Genomic DNA, 23,225 nt, shown 5'->3' on the forward strand with positions numbered 1-23,225 from the left:
CAGTTCTGTTTCTAACCATCAAGGTAGCCTGGGGCAAGTTGCTTCATCTTTGTGAACTTCAGTTTCTTTTGTATTTTGAGATGAATATTTCTTGCTCTGCCTACCTTGCTGGGATGTTGGGAAGATCCATGAGAATATGAGCGCAAAAATGTTGTGAAATGGTGATGTTATTCCAGAGGCAATATGGTCAGCTTGCTGAGAATGTTCTTAGTTTCGAGTCTGCTGGGATCATTGTGTTGCTGTACTCCAGATATGCCCCAGGATTTTGGCTCCAAAAGTGCTGCATATGGTGCATGAAGCCTAGAGACCAGGAGTTGTTGTAGGTGTCTCATGCTGGGTTAACTGTAGTGGATTGGATAGTGTTGCTCCAAAATTCATGTCCATCTCCAGTCTCAGAAATGTGGCCTTATTTGGAAATAGGTCTTTGCCGATTGAATTTTAAGATGAAGTCCTGTTGGATTAGGGTAAATCTAAATCTAATGTGCATGCATGCTAAGTCACTTCAGTCATGTCCGACTCTTTGCGAACCCATGGACTGTATGTAGCCCACCGTGCTCCTCTGTCCCTGGGGATTCTTCAGACAAGAATACTGGAGTGGGTTGCCATTTCCTCCTCCAGGGGGCCCCATCTTTCTTCCATGGTGTCAAGGGAAATATTCCAAGGGTACAGAGCCAGAGCTCCCCACCTTGGACCCCCACATCTCAGGCTGGGCTCTCTGGATAGTTCCACTGGCAGCTTTAGTTGGTGATCTCACTGAAGATTGGGAGGGTTTGTCATGGCCTGCAGGACTTGGCTTGGTTACTAGCGGTGTCTGGAGTTTGGGCCCTGTGCCTGCCAGTGCCATTTGATGCTAAAGGAGATGCTGCATCTGCCATCTGAATGCCTCCTCTTTTCTGCCAAGGCATGTCCTCACTGGGGCTACTCTTCCTTGATGCAGGGGAGATGCTGGATACCCCAAGGTGTCCTTGTGGACCACTGGCCACTTGCCTGTCTTCTCTGGGGAAAAGCATCTGGGTGGGTGTCACTGCCTGAGCCCTGGTTTGTGGGAGTTAGAGAGGAGAAGTGGGGGAAGAAAGGAGAGGGGGAGGACACGCAGCTAAGAGTCTTTCCCTCAAATAGGAACAAGCTCCGGGGCCCACCCACTCCCATGATTATGATGCCACAGAGAAGAGCAGTGTAGCCGGGGTGGAACAGATTCATGAGGTCATCTGGCCCAGTGTCTTCATCTTCCATGCCACCAGGGTGGCAGAGATTGGCACATGTTCCTGGCAGTTGAGCTTGTGAATACACAAGGCCACACAACGGCAAAGTCGGGGGACCAGCTCCCTGGGCTGATGCCCAGCTGCTCATCTGGGAAATTCTGCTGGGTTCGCACTTGTCATCAGCATACCCAGACTTTTCACCTTCAGGACTCTTAGAACAAGCTTTTCTTGGGATCACTGAAGGTACCTGATAATGAATGCAAAATGATGACTCATGTCATATTTAAGCAAGACTCTGGGTGTGTGTGTGAATGGAAATCACTCACGATCAGGTAGGTTGGGGTGCTGCTGATTAGATCAGCCTCGCTGTGTGGGGGAGGGATGGTGGTGGGGGAAACAAAATGTAATTGCACATTTGAATACTAAAAGGAACTTTTAATACTAGGGAACTTTCTAGAGAATAATGATCTGTGGTCATGATTGATTTTGCCTTGAGATCCTCTGGGAAACACTTTGTTGTTTTCAAAGTTCTTTAGGGAGGCAAAGTAGGAGAGAATCACCTTAGTTTTATGTAATGATCAAATACAGCATAATGCTATGCTATGCCATGCTATGCTATGCTAAGTTGCTTCAGTCGTGTCCGACTCTGTGCAACCCCATAGACGGCAGCTCACCAGGCTCTGCCGTCCCTAGGATTCTTCAGGCAAGAATACTGGAGTGGGTTGCCATTTCTTTCTCCAGTGCATGAAAGGGAAAAGTGAAAGCGAAGTTGCTCAGTCGTGTCCGACTCTTAGCGACCCCATGGACTGTAGCCTACCAGGCTCCTCCGTCCATGGGATTTTCCAGGCAAGAGTACTGGAGTGGGGTGCCATTGCCGCTGTCAAAAGCAACATGGACTAGTTAGGACCAGAGCTCTTCTCAAGAGAGGAAAGAGGATCAGCAATCTGGCCTGGTTCCTGCGGCTTTCCCTTGCTCAGTTGCGAGGGGTGGGGGTGGGGGGGCAGTGGTTAGTGCAGTGTCTAATGCCTCTTTGCTCCTAATCCAAAAACTCCAGAAGATGAGTGTGCGGTTTTTCTCAGGACCATCGGTGCTGTTTTGCACCAAGAGCCACTCCAGTCAATGACACCTGGATTCTTTTTGTTTCAAGACCATTATGCCTCTTGTTGCAAAAGTTGAGGGAGCCAACCAGAGTAGAACACTTTAGTTTGTAACCTTGTTCCTTTATCCTTTGGGGGAAAGGATGAGTCAGATGTTGAAGTGGGCCAAATGGTTCCATGTTTTTTTTCTATTGAAAATGAACATTATGTTGTGACTTCACGTTGATGCAAGCATCACTCCCCTCACCACCACCACCCCCCCCGCCCCTGCCCCCGTCCCCCAAGCAAGAGCAAACCTTTCGCAATTTTTCAGGAAAAAACACATTGTGGTAGGTTAGAATTCAGTCTCAGGGGCAAGGTATTGATGCCGTCCAGGCCAAATCATAGCCTTCTGTTCCTAGCTGACACCTTGGAAAGTCTCACATATCCAGCCTTTTAGAGACTTTTAAAAGCAGGATAGGAACAATCTGATGGAAAGTTTTAGGGTTACATAAGAAAGATAAAACCTGCTTCAAAGCACATTTCTCCAGAAGCTACAGGCCAAAGGATAGTACAGGAAACTTATCTCCATGGAGATGAGTTGGGAGAGGTAGTTTTGGGACAAAGGACACAAAAGTGTTCTTCGAAATCTTCACATCAAAAACTTGAAATCAAAAGTCCTGGGTTCAAGCCCCAGTTCTCCTTTGTACTAGTAGCTGTGTGACCGAAGGACTAAAATGTCCTCTTAGGTAAGATAAGTAATAACTCCATTAAAATTGTTAATAGGATCAAACAATATATTTGAAAGCGCTCTGAGTGTCGTAAATTGCTGTGTGGGGAGGGGGTGTGGTGATCCCCACATTGAGAACTCTTTTCTGAGAGGAAAGACTGAGAAGTATTTTTTACTTGTAGGTGACCGGGGATATTTTTCTCAGGCCCTGCTGGCTAGAATGTCTTCTGTCTTGCATTTCCATCTACTGAAATTCCCTGGCCCACTCATCTGAGTCTCTGTTTTTTCATCCCTGAGATGAAGGGGTCAAATAGATTTCCTCAGTGGCTCATTTCCCATCTAAAGGTGTAGGATTCTACCAACCTAGAGGAAAGCTATTATTTTTTTAAATTAAAAAAATTTGTTTACTGTTCCTGGCTGCACTGGGTCTTCACTGCTCCTTGCCAACTTTCTCTAGTTGCGGTGAGCGTGGGCTTCTCTCTATTTGCGGTATGTGAGCTTCTCATTGCAGTGGCTTCTCTTGTTGCAGAGCACAAACTCTAGGGTGCTCAGGCTTCAGCAGTTGTGGCTTGCAGGCTCCAGAGCACAGGCTCAGTAATTGCGGTGCACAGGCTCAGTTGCCCCAAGACATGCAGAATCCTCCCAGACCAGGAACCGAACCCATGTTCCCTGCGTTGGCAGGTAGGCTCCCAACCACTGGACCTCCAGGGAAGTCCTAGAGGAAAGCTTTTGATTGAGTCAAAATAACTTTTTGGAACACAAGCTACATCCAAGAAAGAGAGCTTAGCCTCTTGGAAGAACACCAGTCTTTGATTCTCTAGAACTGGAGCTCGCAATCTAGTGAGGGGACCCATGCCCAGGTGACTGGCACTGCTCACAGAGGGTACACCTACCAATTCAGAATGGTCACAGAATTTCATAGGAGTTCAGAGAATGGAGGCATCACACACGTGGAAGGGAGGAGGGAAGGGAGACACAAGGAAGGAAGTGGCATTGAGCTGGCCCTTACCTGATAAGAAGGTCTTGCAGGTGCAGGGTAACAAAATTAACAAACAACTCATGCAAAGCCTTAGTGGCAGAAAACGGAAGGTGGCATATCCTGCTATTCACCTAATATCTTAACAAAAAGGGAGATCACATAGATACTGAAGTTAGAGCATTGCCATTATGTTCTGGGTCCAATGCTTGACCCAGAGGGAATTGGTGAACATTTCTGAATGAGCTGGCCTGACTTAATTCCTTCTGTTCTCCTTGTTGGCAAGTGGACTTGTGTGCCAAGCTTCATCCTGTAGTACTGGGTGCCCACACCCTGCCTGCATGGCTCCCTGGGTGGAGGCAACTTTCCTGTCTGGGCACCACCACTTTCCATCCCCTCACACACTGATGTTTTGACATGTCAGCGCCTGGCCTGTGACCGAAGGAAAACAACGGAGCATGTCCACAGGCAGTGCCCGGCTCCTGAGCTGGCACTCGGCCAGGTTAGCCTGGGTTAGCGCCTCTCCCTGGAGTGCCAGGAAGGCAGCGCCTTCATACTTCCAGCTCCTCTGAATGCTTCCAAAACAGACTGTCTCCAAATGTCAGGGAGGAGAGTTGATGACTTTGTCCTTTTAAGACGTGCCTTTAAGGCCAATTATTTCCAAAGCTAATAATCCTAATATCTCCTTGAGAGAAGGTATACATTTTCAAATCCATGAAATTACAAGCAGATTGAATGACTCAGTATTCTGGGTGTGTGCTTTATAGTCTGTGGTTATTGCAATTATTAATATTAAAAAGCATTTATTCACACATACACGCCCATGAGGCACTGGGCAGAGCTCACGAGGGACACAGACGCTGTCCTCAGGGATCCGTAGAAGGCTGTCTCAGAGACGCTGTAGTAAATCATATGAATATTGTAACTGTCAAGGTTTTAAATACATAAAAATCAGCACTATCATTAGCAATCAGTAATCACTGTTATAGAAGAATAAATCTTGTAATCTCCAAATTACCTGTTTGCACCAATTAGAGTTCAACTGATGAAACATACCAATCAAAGGGGAATTTACTTGAGGCACCCAAGCTTATCTAGGTTTAAAAAAAAAAAAAAAAGAAAGGAAACCCGCTGAGCTCCCAAACTGTTGTTTCTCAGCTCAATCTCTGTTAAGGAGGATTTTCTTGAAGCAGAGCTGACAAAGCCCTATGCAGGTTCCCCCAGGCAGGAGGGAATCCGTTATTCATTTATTTGTTTATTTATTCATTTATTCCCTGCCTTCCTACAAAAAGGATTGGAGATAGGTCACAGTAAAAACACATATATCGTAAGACAGCTTTTTTTTTTTTTTTAAATCAAAAGGAAGGTTGGAAATCTTGGGATGGAGGTGGGGGCACTGTCCTTTTGAACATTTAACTCCCACAAGTCTTCTGTGAGTCCCTGTGCAAAACACTGTGCTAGGCCCTGTTGGAGTGAAAGGAGACATCCACCCTTCTTCTCGCCTGTAAGGAACTTGTAACCTGGAGTGAGACACAAACACTGAATTTAGTTCAGAGCTTCTTAGAAGGCAATGCACAGAGAAATCACATGGCTTATCTGCTTCTCAGCATGCAATAAAAGAAAGCAGATACAGGCAAAGGTAGTTTTTTTTTTTTCTTTTTTGTAAATACTAAAGAAATATTGAAGGAACCTGGTAGGAAAAAAATCTCAGTGCTTTTATGAATTTCCCAGAGATGTGGTCATTTTTTCACTGGAGATGAAAATGTGGGTACAGTGAGCCTTCCCTGGTTTGCTCTGGAGCTTCTGAGGACCCGGATCTGGTTGTTTGAAGCCAAGGATTGGGAGGAAGTGGGGGATGAGAGCTGGCAGTGACCTAGAAGGAAAATTAGTCCCCTAGGAAGTTTGGCTTGGGAATTAGGAAGTGAAATAAATGTCTAAAGCTGGGAGATGACTCTTAGCAGCCCCACTTGGCTCTGTGCAGGGTGCTGGGCTCCCCTCTGAGGGTACCTCTACATATTCTGCTATGGGAACAGTCCCAGCATCCTTGTCCTTGACCATCCCTGGATTTCAGTCACATCATCATTTCCCTAGCCCCTACTTCGCTTTATTGCATGTCCCATATGGTTCTGCTTTATACTTTATCTCCTGGGAATTATGGCATGGTCATAGTAGGGCTCATTTTGTCTTTTGCTTATTTAAGAAAATTTTTTTTAAATTTTTTGATTGGTGGAAAATTGCTTTACAATGTTGTGTTGTTTTTGCCATACAAAAATGCAAATCAGTCATAATTGTATATATGTATATGTATATATATATATATATATATATCCTCTCCTTCTTGAGCCTTCCTCCCCTCTCCACTCTACCCCTCTAGGTCTTCTGCTTTTTGTTTTCAGGTTACCAATGTGTTCACTTTGCTTTCTGCCCTTGAACATGATATGGTTGTTATAATGGAAGAACTGCTTAAGGGACATCTGACAGTATCTCAACTCCACGCCTCTGTTGGCAGGCAGCCTCCAAGATACCTCCTCAGTGGCCCCTGCCCCCTGGTACTCAGGTTCTCATGTGGTCCTTCCCACACTGATTCAGGTTGGTCTGTGTGACCATGCTAGACACTGTGCCAGGTGCTATGAACAGGACAGCAGCATTTTTTACCTTGAGCTTATGGAACATGCAATATATTAGAATGAAGAGAGAATGGACTTTGGAGCTAGAAGGAACTGGCTGGATCTCAGCTCCTTTACTAGGCTTTGTGACTCTGAGCAAGTTAGTTAACCTCTCTGAGCCTTGGTTTCCTTATGTTTAAATCAAGCTAAGCCATATCCACTTTGGAGAGTTGGGTGAGGATTAAATGTGACAGTGCGTATAAAGTGTTTAGCTTGGTGTCCAGGTTTTGATGGCTCCTCCATAAACACTATTCCCCCCAGCTGTGCTAGGTGCTGAGAATAGAGTGATGAATGAGAGGTCATCTCTGCCCTCAGGGGGCTCAGCATCAAGCAGATGGGACAGGTGTATTCTCATGAAAGTTCAAGGCAGACTGTGACAAATGTTATCACAGAGGCAGAGACGGCAATGGGAACCCCAAGGAAGGCAGAGAAAAAGCTCCACTGAGACTAGCTGACATTTTAACAAGGCTTAGCGAGTATGTAGAATTTTCATCAATGGAGTAGGGCACAAGCATCGCAGATAGACAGAGAAAACCCTGAGAGTTGCGTATAAAACCACCTGGCATAAAAAATGGTGACAATGCCCTAGCAGGGTGCTCTTGGTCAGATGGCATCCCCGCTGTGGGTTGCGATCTCTGGATCTGTAATCTGTAGCTATTGAACTAGACAGTGAATGTTCCTTCCAGCTCACATATTCTAGGAGGGCAGGGAGTACTGCTTTATTCATTACCAGTTTCTAGCTCCTAACACACGGTAGGCACTCAATAAATATTTATTAAATGAGTAGGTATAATGATATGTGTAAGCAGCTTGTCTCATACGAGAAAATCGAGGAAATATTTTTCCGTTTATTGGATGTAAGTCATTTCCTCTGGGAGCGTGGGAGGTGGCATTGAACCCGACCACATCATGTCACTCTGTTTTGTCAAAGTCCTTCTTCCATTCTGCGCCTCGGATTGCCTAGCTGTGCCTTCTGTTGCCTCCCTAGATTCCTGAGTCTTGTTGTGGGATTGTGTTCAAACTTGAAAGCGACTGACATTTCCCTGGAGTTTTCTTTAGTGCTCAGCGCCATGTCTTCAGGCCTTGGAGGGGCAGACCCAGCCAACTTTGAAGAAGTTTTGCATGTTTTCCTTCATTTAACTTCCATTTTGCTTTTCGTGTCTCTCTGAATGGAGGAATTTTGAAACCAGAGCTCAGCAGAAGGATGTGTGAAGTTGTTGAACTACTGTGTTGCAAGACAGGGCTGCTAGTGGTGAAGCTGCACAGTGAGGGTCCCTTGCCACACCCTGTTTTGACTCTGCTCCCCTCCCCAGGCCAGTGCTTAAGGACTTCGCATTGCTTTTTGGACTCCCCTACTGTATATCGTCCTCTGGGGCTTACACTGCTCAAGCTTTTCCAAGTCGCCCTTGTTCTTTTGAAGCTCATCCTGGGTTGCGGTTCCTCTGGCATCTCTTGTCTCCTCTGTTCTTAGTACAATTCAATGCACATTTGATGCCTGTCCTGTGCCTTGATCTGTACAGAGCTTGCAGGATCCAAAGATGAATGAAATGTGATCTGTGGCCCCTGATCTAGCTTTCTGGGATGACAGTCACCAAAGATGACAAACTAAACTATGCAGAATCAGTGATGGACAATCCCTTTCAGGTAATACATTTGCATTTTACCAAGATCTTTTTGAAGACAGTCACTTACCTTCAAAGCACATTTTTTTTGTTAAAAATAACCTCAAAAAAAAAATTTTTTTTTTTTGCCTTGAGAGCAGTAAAGCAATATTTATTACTTGTAGAAGACTTGGGAAGTAAAGAAAAATATAAAGTAGGGGCAAGCTTTTCGATGCTGTCACTATCCAGAGGTCAGCCAGCACTGATGTCTTTACCTTGTCTTTTCTTCTACGCATTTGTGATCCTTTGTTGAGAAAATGTGCACACCAGTTTTTGTTACTGAGCACTATGTGTGTGCACGTGCTTAGTCACTTCACTCGTGTCCAATTCTTTGCAACCCTATGGACTATGGCCTGCCAGGTTCCTCTGTCCATGGCATTCTCCAAGCAAGAATACTGGAGTGGGTTGCCATGCCCTCCTCCAGGGGCTCTTCCCGACCCAGGGATTGAACCTGCATCTCCTGCACTGGCAGGCAGGTTCTTTACCATTAGCGCCACTTAGGAAGCCCCAATGAGCACTATAGCCTAACCTTTTTGCAATGTTATCAAACACACTGAAGCATAATTCTAATGGTATGAGTTTGCCAGCAAGTGGGAGAGGGGGATTTATTGGCATAGAGGCTTGGAGTAGTCTCTGTAGTAATACTCCATTTTCTGCCAGCTGCTGAGACAAGCCCTGGCTCCCTGCAAGTACCTCCATAGCTTATTTGTAACTCAGCTGATCTGCTCAGCCCTTCTTTGAAGAAAACAGCAGCATGTGCTATAAGGTGTGAGCTTTTCCAGTCTTCAGATTCTCCACCTCCTCCCTTCCCCCACCCTGATTTCCCTGTCTCCAGCGAGTGATAATATCTTTCATCTGAGCCTCTCGCCCTGCCTCCAATGACTGCCTCCCCTGATGAATTCTCTCTGGGTGACTTTGGCATTTGCATATTTCCTCGCTTGGATATTCTGAGATGTTGGAACCAGAGAGCAGGTTGAAGCGATCAGGTACTTAGCTGAATGAGGCTTTCTCGGGAACTGCACAAATATTTGGAGTCGGGCATGTGCCAATAGGCAATTAATTGAAATGTGGACACAGCAAGCTTCTGGAGGAAAGAAACTGAACTTGAGAAATTAGCCGTGGGAAGTGATCCTCCGCAAGATTCAAAACAGTAATTTGGGAATTTCCTTTACCTCAAATTGAAATTGATTTGGTACTGAAAGAGGGGAAACACAACAAAGAACAAGTGTTAGATCAAAGTTGACTCCTGCATCACTGGAGCTGGAAGGCATTCTCAGGGGACACTGGTCTGATCCTCTTGGAGATGAAGGAGAGCCCAAGGTCACTGGCAAGTCAGGGCACATTCAGAACCAAAACCAAGAGGTCCTGACTCCGGCCCTTTCCATTTTATACGCTGACTCTCCACCTGGAGAAACCTGGATAATTACATCAGGAGCAAAAGGGCAAGGGTGGCTCCTGATATAATTAAGGGTGACTTAAGTATTTTTCCACCACCAATGACTCCGTGTACACATTTAGTAAAATCTGTAACAAAACGAAGGTACTCGCTGACTGTAGCCTTAAGTCAGGTTACAGGTTGGAAGCATATATGGGGCTCCTGCCCCTTGTCTGGCTGCCCGTGAAGGTCTGGGGATGGAGGTGATTACAAACAGGGTCCCTATTCTACATTGTGCGATGCTGACCTGATCCCAGGCAAGGTCTCAGCCTCCTGAATATCCTTTCCTAAAGTATGAAGTCTCTGTGCCCAGCTACATTTCTCTATCTTCCAGGAGAATGGACGTGTCTCCTAAAGACTTTTGTAAAATGTGTAAGAAAAGAGCTATGACATTGCTTTAGCATTCTAATTGTTTTAAGGTGATTTATTAAAAAATCACCTTTTTGTTGCTTAGATATATGGGAATCAGAAAGATCATTTTTAGCTGTCCTCTAACATATGGTTTTCTTTTTTTTTAAATTGAAGTATAGTCGATTTACAGAGTGTTAGTTTCAGGTGTACAGCAAAGTGAGATAGTGAAGGACAGGGAAGCCTGGCATGCTGCAGTCCACAGGCTTGCAAAGAGTCAGACTCAACTTAGTGACTGAACAATAGCAGCAGTGAAGTGATTCAGTTACACACACATACACAGATAGATAGATATACGTATCTTTTCTTTCAGACCCTTTCCCCTTATAGGTTTTTACAAAATGTTGCATATAGTTCCCTGCACTATACAGTAGGTCCTGGCTTAGAATATGATTTTCCAACCAGAGGCATCAGCACAACCTGGGAACTTGTTAGAAATGCATATTCCCAGTTTCTACCCCAGCCCTACTGAATTGGAATGTCTGGTAGGGCCGAGTAATCTGTGTTTTAACAAGCCCTCCAGGGGATTCTGAGGCACAGTAAAGTCTGAAAACTATTGCCCTCTAAAAAATTATAATTTGGAAATCCAGACTGCCTGAAACCCAGTACCATGCAAGTAATCCATTTTTGATTATCAGCTCCTTAAAAATAAACTCTTCATTTCAGAATGCCCAGGTGAACTCTTTCTGTATTGCGGAGTGTTAAACAGGAAAAGATTTCCAAGCGATTCTTCAAAATGTAACTGACCAGCCTTGTCAGACACAATTTCTGATAGCCCATCATATTTCCTGTAAGTACAATATTTTCATACTTTAAGGTTTCATGGAATGACTGAATAAGCTAATTGATTGCTTAATCTGCTATTTTTAGAATAACACTTCCTTACCTCATGTGAAAGTTTATTCAGAATTCAAGTGGGAACATTTTATTACCCCAAAATGTTTTGCTGTAAGTTACTCTAACATGTAACTAAGGAAACCAGCTGCAACATTGCAGGGGTATTGTTGCGCTGGCAAATTAACGATTCGGCAATGTATATGCCATGCTATCATGATTTTTTTTCCCTCCCTCTCTCTCTAGAAAATCTCACACTTATTGAATTTCTACATTTATAACACAGGACATTGGAAGCAATGGGAGTAAAGCTGTAAGGGAAAATCGGATTCCAGAGTGACCAAGATTTCCCTGGGATGTGTTTGGAGCTGTTTAAACCCAGGCAGGACTAGGGGATGGTCCATTCTGCATCGGGATGTCCCCCTGTGCAGGGCAGCTGAGTTAGAGTGGCCATCTCACGAGGACATTTTGGTGTCACGGCTTGGGGGATTCTCACGGGTGAATAGCTCTGCAAAGGACTAAAACTGGGTATGCAGTGCAAAGTGTGTGCTAATCACACATTGAAGGAATCAAGCGACATCAAAGCACGAGATCACACGAGCAATGGAGATGGCACCAAGGAGACGGGCGATACAGCACAGTGGGAGGTCTCCTGCTTTTTCTTTCCTGATGGGGGGAGGAGAGGTTATTAATGATGGGATGGATTAGAACAGATGGGTACTTTGACACATTTCCCCATGTTGTTGTTTTCCAATTTCCCATCTTCCCACCCCTAGTCATGTGCCTTTCTCTTGGTTAGGAGTGAAAGCATGTGACTTTTTAAAGGGAAGCCTCAGGAAGTGAAGGTAGACATGGGCAGGAGAAGGCCATTCAGAAGGCCCGCTGGGCTGATCTGGGAGGTCTTCCCCAAGCCTTTGCTGGGAGGGGCGCGCATGCTCTTGGACGCTGTGTTCAAAGGCAAGCTGTGTGACTTTCCACGGGCTCCATCTGAGTCCCACTCCAGCCCGGCAGCCATCACTCCCTGATTACCAGTACCTTTCTGTAGCCTGGAGATTTGCATTGTAAATGGTGTTTGTTAGGCCCCTGAAATAATATTAATCATTGTAAAACAACTACGTTGCATAATTTATACATAACAAAGAAAGAATGAATCTTTTGCTTGAATTAATATTTCTTCATATATATCTTTTGCACTCCCATGGTAACGAAACACTTGTCTCCCCTTCTAGGTGAGAATGGCTCTGGAAGAGTCAAGCTATGTCTTTGTATGGCTTCTTTTTAAAAATTTATATTTATTTATTCAATTTTGGTTGCCTCTGGTCTTCATTGTGGTGCCCTCCAGGGATCTTCGCTATGGCACGTATGCGTCTCTCTAGTTGTGACTCATGGGCTCCAGAGAAGTCCAGGCACGACAATGAGAACCCTGTGTAGCGCAAGAGAAGCCTGCATGCGCTGCAACTAGAGAAAGCCTGCGCACTGCATCAAAGACCCAGTGTGGCCAAAAAAATAATAATAACAGAGGGAGCAGAGGCACACACGATGGCAAGAGAGGAAGGTCCTGTGAAGACAGAGGCAGGCGTTGCAATTTTGCAGCCACAAGCCGAAGCATGCCTGGAGCCACAGAAACTGGAAGAGGCAAGGAAAGATTTTCTTCCAGAGCCTTCCAAGGGAGTGTGGCCCTGCTGACATCTTGATCAGACTTCTGGACTCCCCAGCTACGAGAGAATAGATTTTTGTTGTTTTAAGCCACAGAGTTTGAATGCTGTGTTATAAGAACCCTAGGAATGATTACATACATCATGCTCCACCTCTTCCCACAACCTCCCAAAGGGGTTCTCTGCCTCACATTTTAAGTTAATGATAATATTCTCTGGATTTGCATCTGGATCCTTTGCTGGAAGCCCCCTAGAGCCCGTCCGAACCTGTCATGTTGTTGTGCTGCCTCCAAGTCCCAGGAGATTTTTCCCAGAGAGGTTTTCCTTCCCAGGAATCAGAGTTCAAGCTTTGATCATGCAGAGTTTCAATGTTAGCTCTCACTGACATACAATTCAGGACTGGAAATAAGGACCCCACTAGGAGGCAGGCTTGCGCGAGACTTCTGTAGCTACCATTTTGGACTCTGCATTTTTATCAAAATTCATCAGTCTACACCCAGTCTTCAGACCCTATGGTCTAGGGTAAAATGCATTTAAGAATTATAGTACCATAAATTGTGCAATACATTCCAGGCACTGTGTTAAGAATTTTCTATTCATTTCATCTATCTTTGCGTCAGTCCCAGAGGCTTGTAGGTGTGATTATCCTGATTTCACAGATAAGGAAACCGAGTTCTGAAAACACTAGGAATACTTCCAGTCAGGAAGTGTATGTTTTGCAGAACCAGTGTTTGAACATTGGTGTCTTTGACACATTTGAATTGAAGGAATCCTTCAATTCCTTTCAATTCCTTCCCAGCCCACACCCTCAAGCACTTGCATTTCAGTTCAGCTCAATTGCTCAGTCATGTCAGATGCTTTGCAACCCCATGGACTGCAGCACACCAGGCTTTCCTGTCCTTCACCAACTCCTGGAGCTTGCTCAAACTCATATCCATCAAATCAGTGATGCCATCCAGTCACCTCATCCTCTGTCGTCCCCTTCTTCAATCTTTCCCAGCAACAGTGTCTTTTCCAATGAGTCAGTTCTTTGCATAAGGTGGCCAAAGTATTGGAGTTTCAGCTTCAGCATCAGTCCTTCCAATGAATATTCAGGACTGATTTCCTTTAGGATTGACAGGCTTGATCTCCTTGCAGTCGAAAGTACGCTCAAGAATCTTCTCCAAAATCACAGTTCAAAATATCAATTCTTCAGTGCTCAGCTTTCTTTATGGTCCAACACTCACATCCACACATGACTCCGGGAAAAACCATAGCTTTGACTAGATGGACCTTTGTCAGTAAAGTAATGTCTCTGCTTTTTAATATACTGTCTGGGTTTGTCATAGTTTTTCTTCCAAGGAGCAAGCATCTTTTAATTTCATGGCTACAGTCACCATCTGCAGTGATTTTGGAGCCCAAGAAAATAAAGTCTGTCAAGCACTTTACTACCCCTTTGTTCTTAGAAGTGAAGCCAGCACTGGGACTGGGCTTTGGACACTGACCCCCGCAAAGAATATGAATATTTTGTGTTTGAGGTCGTTTATCTTGGACAGTTCATTCACAGTGTATATTTTCTTTCTGTCAAGGCTTCCAGGGGTATGAGGGGATAGATTTCACCCTGAGTTGTACCCTCCAAAAGGTGACTTCTAGTTTGTTAGGGTTTTGCCTTCATGTTCAAGTTCACATACCTGAACATTATATAAAAGGCTTTTAATGGTCTGGCCCCTACCAGCCTCTCCAACCTTATCTCCCTTAAAGCCCTTCTTTCCACCTCTTGCAGTCAACTTGGCAGATGTCTCATCCATTCACTAAGCTCCAGTCCTTTGCACAAGTTGTTTCTTCTACTTGGAATTCAACCTCCCCACTGTCCTCTCCACTGTCCCTCTATCTCTATCCTTTGGCTAAAGTCTACCCTGCCAAGATGCCTTCCCAGATCATCTAAGCTTGGTCAGGTGCCCCTGTTGCAACTTTATTCTCATTGCATCCTTTATTCCCACAGCAAAACATCACTTAGTATTAGAATTGTATTGTTTGCCTCTCTTACTTTGCTGCAAGTTAAAGGCAGTGAGTGTGTTTGCATTGGTCACCATTGTATTTCCAGCACCCAGGGTACAGAATGGATGTTCAAGTATTTGTGACATGAATGAGTTAAGAAAGCCAGAGATTCCTTCTTGGATCTTTAGGCACAGAAGTGTCATTGATTAGGACATTGAAGAATGTTGTATTAAAAGGCACAGCTGTCTGTCCAGTTGTCAACTCAAAGAATACTGATACTCTAGATCATTTTGTAAGTTACCCACAACTTCATCTAAATCATCTGGACAAATTTTAGTATTGAAGGAGATGGTATTATGTGATGTTTTCAATTCCTTACTTCTTTGTGACTGTATTTTTAGTAGACAACTTAGAGTAATGAATTGCACAAATTTGACCACTCACTACATAAGGTAAAAATTTCTATGATGTTTCAAAACTGACTCTTCCGGTTCAAAGGGAACTCCAATTCAAGTACCTAAAGTTGGCTGTGTGTGTGCTAAGTCGCTTCAGTTGTGTCCGACTCTTTGAGGCCCTGTGGACTAGAGCCCACCAGGCTCCTCTGTCAGTGGGATTTTCCAGGCAAGAATACTGGAGTGGGTTGCCATGTCCTCCTCCAGGGGATCTTCTCAACCCAGGGATTGAGCCAATATCTCTTAAGTCTCCTGCATTGGCAGGTGGGTCCTTTACTAGTGCCACTTGGGAAGTCCAAGGTTGGCTGAGAATAGCCTTTTACTAAGTCCCCTTAGTGACTATGCATTTGGATCCTGACTTCCATACCTTCTGACTATGCTGAGTAGGGGACTTCTGTGAACACAAAGTCACTGTCACCATCCTTTAGATTCTTCCTGGCCTTCTTGACGGGCAGTGACTTTGTTTGGGATGTCAGAGTCTGGTTGGAGGTGCTGGGCTTTGAAAACGGTTCAACTTGGTGACTTAAAGGCTGATGTTCTGTGGCCATTAAAGGAGGAAGAGCCCTGGATTAGAAGTCAGAACACCTGAGTTCTCACCTGGCTCTTCCTTGTGGCCTCTCTGGGCTCTCGTCTCTAAAGTGAAGTTGGAGTGACATTAGGATAATCGTGTAGCTCATAGGTTGATGTGAGAATCAGAAGACTTAAGAGATGTGGTGGTTGGTGATGGTTTAGTCCCTCAGTCATGTCTGACTCTTGTGACCTCATGGACTGTAGTCCACCAGGCTCCTCTGTCCATGGGATTCTCCGGGCAAGAATCTGGAGTGGGTTGCCATATCCTTCTCCAGGGGATCTTCCTGACCCAGGAATCAAACCCAGGTCTCCTGCATTACAGGCAGATTCTTTACCGACTGAAGTACAAGGGAAGCCCCTTAAGAGATGTGAGAGGGCTTTAAAAACAGAAGGTGGGCAAGTATGACGGTGGACAGTACATAATAAGTACTTTAGTGTCTGCTGAAAGGATGTGCCAATGTCTATGGATGGATTTGTATCCATATCCATGCAGCCAAAGGGAGCCTCCCTCTAGGTATTTTTAAAAAGAGATTTGTATATTTTTTGGCCACGGTGGGTCTTCTTTGCTGCACGCAGGCTTTCTCTAGTCACGGTGAGCGAGGGCTACTCTTCTTTGCAGAGCTCAGGTTTCTCTTGTAGAGCACAGGCACTAGGCACACGGGCTTTGGTATTTGCAGTGCGTTGGCTCAGTAGTTGTGGCACAAAGGTTTAGTTGCTCCATGGCATGGGGGATCTTCCTGGATCAGGGGTTGAACTGGTGTCCCTTGCATTGCTATGTGGATTCTTAACCCCTGGAGGACCAGGGGAGCCCCTCTTTGACTTTTTGAAGGCAGGGAGAAAAGGACGCTCTCCTCTCTTGCCTTGTCAGAATGCCATTCTTTTTGTTTTTTTGGCTTCTTGTCTAAAGCCCTGCCTTCAAGTGACACCAAAATACCCTTGCAAACAGAGAAAATGGGGAGTTCACAATCACAGCTACTGGTGAGAGAAGATGAGGAAGGGCAGGAAGGAAGGTACAGAAAAGAGAGAAAGAGAGAGTATGCGTGGAATTAATAACTTGATTTAATTCCAAGAGTGTAAACCCAAGTTGGGTCTTCCCAGTCAGAGGAGAGACAGTCTCCATATGGGGTAAATGGAGATTGAACCCATGGAAAACAATAATATCTTAATATCTTCTCTCCCTCTTGCTTCCTCTAGGTCATAGCAGCAGCCAGGCCTGTGGTGTGTACGTGAGCACAAGGTCTCCTCCTACAAGCTAGTGAGATTGGTGTAGATCACTGCCTGGAGCCCTGTGGGAATGGGGCCTGAAAGTGTCCCATGGCAGCCTCTGCAGAGCCTTCTAAGTCCAGGTCCATCATGTCCTGCTTGTGACAGAGCCGGCTTGTTCTTTAGAAGGTGAAACAGTGGTCCTTGGTGGGAGGCTCTTATTCACCAAAACATGTGAAAGGCTGGGCCAGCCTGAAATGTGTCAGAGGTGCTGAGGGAGGAGGCAGACCTTACTGGACTGGGGGCGCGGAGGGGGAAAGGCTGACTCTCATGCGCTCACTGGGCTCTCTGTTGTCTTGATGGGGCTGATTCTCAGGAGGCTGGAGCACAGCCCTGACTTTCCCTTTAAACAGAACCTGCAGGGAGGAGCCTCACTGGGCTGGTTTCTGGTCACTGGGGGTCGCTCTTAGCCCACCGAAGGGCCATAGCAGGGCCCTTCTTGGGCTCTAGAGAAGACTTTAAGGGAGGACTTGGCTTCCCAGGTGGCTCAGATGGTAAAGAATCTCCCTGTGATGAGGGAGACCCTGATTCAATCAGGAAGATCCCCTGGAGAAGGAAATGGCTACCGACTCCAGTATTCTTACCTAGAGAACTCCATGGACAGAGGAGCCTGGCAGGCTAGAGTCCATGGCATCACAAAGAGTGGATACGGCTGAGCAACTAACACTACTACTTGAGCAAACAACAGAAAGAGCTACCCTGGGGATTTGGCTGGGGCTGTTCGGTTCAGTTCAGTCGCTTAGTCATGTTCGACTCTTTGCGACCCCTTGAATCGCAGCACGCCAGGCCTCCCTGTCCATCACCAACTCCCTGAGTCCACCCAAACCCATGTCCATCGAGTCGGTGATGCCATCCAGCCATCTCATCCTCTGTCATCCCCTTCTCCTCCTGCCCCCAATCCTTCCCAGCATCACGGTCTTTTCCAATGAGTCAGCTCTTCGCATGAGGTGGCCAAACTATTGGAGTTTCAGCTTCAACATCAGATCTTCCAAGGCTGGGACTGTACTAGACCTCAAATCTTCCCCAGCAGGGCCTCAAGCTAAGCTCTGCAGAGTGTGTGCTTGCTGCCCAGAATCAGGGCTGACTAGCTGAGGACATACCTGCTCCTTGGGGCTTCATGAAGAGTTGTTCTGGATGTAGGAGGCCGAATGATGAAGTCAGTCTTTCTAGACGTGGAGGGAAGTCTTTCTCGTCTGTCTTCCTTCCCTGACACTACCTCGGTGATATTTCAAGCCTTATCAATTCTTTATTTATTTACTCGTTATGATTGCCCTGGGTCTCTGTGGCTGAGCACAGACTTTCTCTGGTTGCAGTAAGTGGTGGTTCCTCTCTAGCTGTGGTGATTAGGCTTAGCTGCTCCACCGCATGTGGGATCTTCCTGGACCAGGGATCAAACCCATATGCCCTGCATTGGTAGGTAGATTCTTAACCACTGGACCACCAGGAAAGGCCAAGCCTTATCGTTTCTTGCCAGTGCTCCTGTGAGGGCCACATAAATGGGCCTTGCCAGCTTGGTTTCTTCTCCTCCCATCTTTCCTCAGCACTGTGGACAGGGATTGCCATGGAATGCCAACCCCACATCAGACACCGAGTTGGTTACTGGTTGACATAGAAATGACCCAAACCCTGATCTCCAGAAGCCTGTGGTCCAGAAGGGGAGCTAGACTGTGACAGATAGTGACAACAAGGTGTCTTACTGCTGGGACGGCTATGAGCTGACACTGCTTTGGAAGCATGAGTAAGTCACAATAGACCAAACCAATGCCATTGGAGGTGAGCTATAAAAGGCAAGTAGGCATTTGCCCATAAATAAGCTAAGAAGGAAATTTCAAGTAAGCAAGTTCTTGAGAGCACTGACTTGATATGTCTGGTGCCCCCAGGGCAGTGGGGAGAGCAGACTTCATGCTGAGCTAGCGGTAGGCAGCAACCGTCATAGGCAGGGCCTTAGATACACTAGTGCGCTAGTGCGTTGACTGGAATTTTTGCTAAAACCAAAATCTAATCACTTCCCTCCCTCTTCTAAACCTGAAATGTCATGGGGCAGAGCACATATCCTGTTCTGCGTGGTTTGCTTATGCTGTGTTCTTTTCCTTGACCACCTCTGCTTTTCCCATATCCATCTGCTGAACTCTGATCCATCCTCAACATGATCTCAAAGCCAACCACCTCTGCCAAGGTTTCTCTGAACAGGATCTTGCCTTCTTTGAACCCTCATGACATGGAGTGCCTCTCGAGGACATTTCCTTTTTGGACTTTGTATTGGCATCTCATTCCTTTTTTTCCCCCCGAAGAGACTTGCATGCTGCTGGTCTCACAGCAGTGAGACTGATTTAAGATTCTGCTTTTTCATTTCTCTCTTGGTTGAATTATTCTTCCCCTTGACACCAAATGATATGTTCAGATCCTAACCTCTGATGCTGCTATTGTGAATGTGACCCTATTTGGAAAAGGAGGCTTTGCACATGTAAGCAAGTTAAGATGAGGTCATGGTGGAGTAGGGTGGGCCCCACTCTAATAGGACTGGAGTCCTTATAAGAAGAGGAAAAGAAAGAGATGACACAGGAAAAATGACACAAGACACAAAGGAAAGCTGGCTGTGTGTGGACAGGGGCAGAGATTGGACTGATGCTGTCATAAGCCAAGGAAGGCCTTGCCTACCAGAAGCTGGAAAAGGCAAGGATGAATCCTCCTCAAAAAGCTATGTAAAGTACATGATCCTGCCAACACCTTGGTTTCAGACTTCCGGCCTCCAGAGCTGAGAGACAATAAATTTGTTTGCGGTGCTTTGTGAGGGCTGCCCTGGGACACTCAGAGGATGCCCTTGTTCTTCTCTTTTTCCAGTGTTGAACCCCAGTACTGCTTCTCGGCTTTCTGAGCCCTGACAGCCATGCCTAGGCCTGCTGTCTCCAGCTGGGTTCCTCCCAGGCTCACCTGTCTTTGTTGCTACCACCGCACCCGTCTCTCGGCCTTTTGTCAAGGCCCCTTTTCATGATAATTGGCCAATCTGCCAGGCCAGCCCTTGCTTTCATATTAGTGTACTCTTGCCTGAGTGATAGATTTGAATTTTGACCTGGACCTTCTGGAAACTTAAAGTTTTCACTCCCAGGAGTGACTCTAAATGTGGAACTCACTTCGGGGTCCACTTCCAAAGAAATGAAATCACCATCTTGACAAGACATCTGCACCCTCATGTTCATTACAGCCCTATTTACAATAGCCAAGACGTGGAACAACTTAAGCGTCCATCAACAGATGAATGGATACAGAAAATGTGGTCTGTATGTATACAACAGAATGTTATTCAGCCATAAAAAAGAAGGAAATCCTTGACACTGAGGGCATCGTGCTAAATGAAACAAGCCAGATGGAGAAAGACATTCTGTATGACCTCACTTTTATGAAGAATCTAAAAAGCTAAATTCCTAGAAACAGCAGATTGGTGGTATCTGGGGAGCAGGGTGGAGGAATAGGTGAAGGTGGTCAAAAGGCATAAGCTTCCAGTTATAAGATAAATAAGCTCTGGGGATGCAATGTACAGTGCAGTGATTATAGTTAACAATATTGTACTGCATATTCAGAAGTTGTTAAGAGAGTAGATTTTAAAAGCTCTCACCACACACATACACAAGTATTTTAACTATATGAGGTAATGGATGAGTTAACTAACCATACTGTGGTGATCATTTTGCAATATACACACACACAAAATCACTATCTTGTGTATATACATATACAGTGTTCTATGTCAATTATATCTCAGGAAAGCTGGAAAAAATAAAGGTGGGGCTAGCAGAGCATCACAGGATGCAGGACTGGAGTGGGGTTTGCTGTAGAGATGGACAGACTGAGTCTCAACAGATATTTATGGAGCGCCTCCTCTGGGCCAGGTATGGGATGGACAACAGTGATTAAAGAAAAAAGGACAGACAGAATCTTCCCTTGTGGATCCTACAGCCAGTGAAGGAGGTGGTTACTGGCTATTAATCAAAGAATCACCTAACTAGATGCAAAATTATAACTATGATAAATATTTAGGGAGGAGGTGCCAGGTGCCCCCAAATCAGGATGAAAACAGACACTGGCCAGTGCTGTGTGTGAGGGATTTTGAATTGGTGGGGGGAGGGACCTTTTGACATCTCTGTGTGCACATCTCTGCTTTCATGGCTGGGAACTACCTGAGTGTAGGGATCTCTGTGTACAAAGGCAAGAAATGATCTCAGAAGTGTACTCCTTAAAGTATGAAAACCCCAAGAAAAGGATCACACACTGCTTAAAATTTTACTTGTTCCTTTATTCATTCATTGAGCAAAAACATTTACGGAGTCCCTTCTATGTACCTGGCCATGGCTAAGTGCTATAAACACACATTCAGGTTCCATCTTTTCAAAAAACATACAGACTAGTCAAGAAGATAGATGAACATATAGCTATAATCTAGAGTGATGATATGTGCCTGCTTCTGTAGGAACGTAAGTCTAAAGAAAAAAAGGAAGTTCAAGTTCAGCCTTGAAGGACAAGGCCAGCTGCTATGTAACGAAGTAAAATGAGATGCAGCTGTTGTGATTCAGTCGCTAAGTCATGTTCGACTTTTTGCAACCCCAAGGACTATAGCATTCCAGGCTCCTCTGTTTTTCCCTCTCCCTTGGAGTTTGCTCACATTCATGTCCATTGAGTCGGTGATGTTATCTAACCATCTCATCACCTGCTGCCCCTTTCTCCTTTTGCCTTCAACCTTTCCCGGCATGAGATGCAGCACAGGAGGGAAATCCAGCCAGAGGGAACAGCGGGGCACAGACATGGGGATGTGAAGGTCCGTGGCATGTCTGGGAAGTGGCAAGTGAATTCTGCGTGACCAAGATGTAGAGCCCGAGAACAAGAGTGCCTGGAGACCAGGCTGAAGAGACCCAGTTTCTGTTTTTTTCCTGCCAATCCCCTTCCCTGGGGTTATGTGGGTGGTGTGTGCTGCCGTTCCCCACTGTCAAATTCTAACCAGTTTTCAAGGCTGTAGAACTATTTTTGGCCAAAGACTATTCTTTTCCTTAAACATGCCAAACTTAAGGCATCACAGGGTGAGACTCACACTTGTGTGTCCCCTTTTGTCCCTTGTCCTAAGGTAACATGGGGAAAAAACATGAGCTCAGATAGTAAAGAATCTGCTTGCAATGCAGGAGACCCGTGTTCGATCCCTGGGTCAGGAAGATCCACTGGAGAATGGGAATGGCTACCCACTCCAGGATTCTTGCCTGGAGAACTCCATCGACAGAGGAGCCTGGTGAGCTACGGTCCATGGGGTCACAAAGAGTCAGACATGACTGAGCAACTAACTTTCATTAAGTATAACAGACCTGATTTGGAAACTGCCTCTGCCATTGACTATCCCTTTGGCAAGTTATTCACTCTCTCAAAGCCTCAGTTTCCTCATCTATATAACGGGGATAAAAATCTTTACTTCATGGGATTCTGAAAAGCACCAGACACATGGTATGTACTCAAAACAACTTTCCTCTTCGAGATCCTCTGACTGAAGACCATCAGGAATGGACCAGCTGCTTCTCCAAAAGTGGGAGTCATGGTTGCTGTCAGGTGCAGGCTGAAGAACACCGACTGCCTTTTCTTTTAATTGAAGCGTCTTTACAGTGAGCCAACTCAGTGTCTTTGCTGTGAGATCCCTTTACAATGAACTTGACTGAGTCTTTGATTAGCGCCAAAACCTCATTTTTCACTTTCTACTGGTTCCTCCTCTTTAACATTGGCGCTCTCAAGATGTTCTTTGTTTCTGGTGCAAAATGCGTGCGTGTGTGTGTGTGTGTGTGTGTGTGTGTGTGTGTGTGTGTGTTGGAGAGGGGGGGTACCAAGAGGCAGAGGCAAGGTGTATTTTTAGAGCTAGAGAGGAGCTGGCAGAAATGGAAAATAAGGTTTTCAAGTTCATATGTTTATGCTTTAGAAGGGATGTAAAGGAGCAGCTCAGTGGCGGTCTGTGTGTCCTGTTCAATATCTAAGAAGCTTTCTGCGACATGCCTTCGAGCATTCTGATTAAAAAGCCTCCCTGCCGGTTCGTGGCCCCTTCCTTTCCTCTGTCCCTCCCCCAGCGGGGCCCTGGCAGGACTGAGTGGGTAGCAGCGCATCAGGACTTGTACGAACCTCATGCCTGAATAAGAAATCCGCTTTCTGGGTTCACTGGGCCCAACAACCGGGGCAGATTAATCCCAAGAGGTGGTCGGTGCACAATTAACATTTGTGCCTCTTATTTTAATTAAGAAGGGCCGAGGATAAGGTGTTCGTGTGTCTAATGGGACCCTATGGCACGTGCGGACTGCCAG

At 45.6% G+C, this 23,225-nt stretch overlaps 1 long non-coding RNA gene across 1 annotated transcript; it reads left to right on the top strand.

The window, feature by feature from the left end:
• The first annotated feature begins 1,199 nt into the window (after positions 1-1,199).
• LOC145504571 (uncharacterized) lies at positions 1,200-13,215 on the top strand. Its single transcript, XR_014052308.1, has 4 exons — positions 1,200-1,534; positions 10,821-10,944; positions 11,275-11,635; positions 12,218-13,215. It is a non-coding gene; the product is annotated as an uncharacterized LOC145504571 (long non-coding RNA).
• The last annotated feature ends 10,010 nt before the right edge of the window (positions 13,216-23,225 follow it).

The sequence above is a fragment of the Giraffa tippelskirchi genome, chromosome 5, assembly GCF_054371585.1.
Source record: "Giraffa tippelskirchi isolate mGirTip1 chromosome 5, T2T-mGirTip1v1.2.pri, whole genome shotgun sequence".
Lineage (NCBI taxonomy): Eukaryota > Metazoa > Chordata > Mammalia > Artiodactyla > Giraffidae > Giraffa > Giraffa tippelskirchi.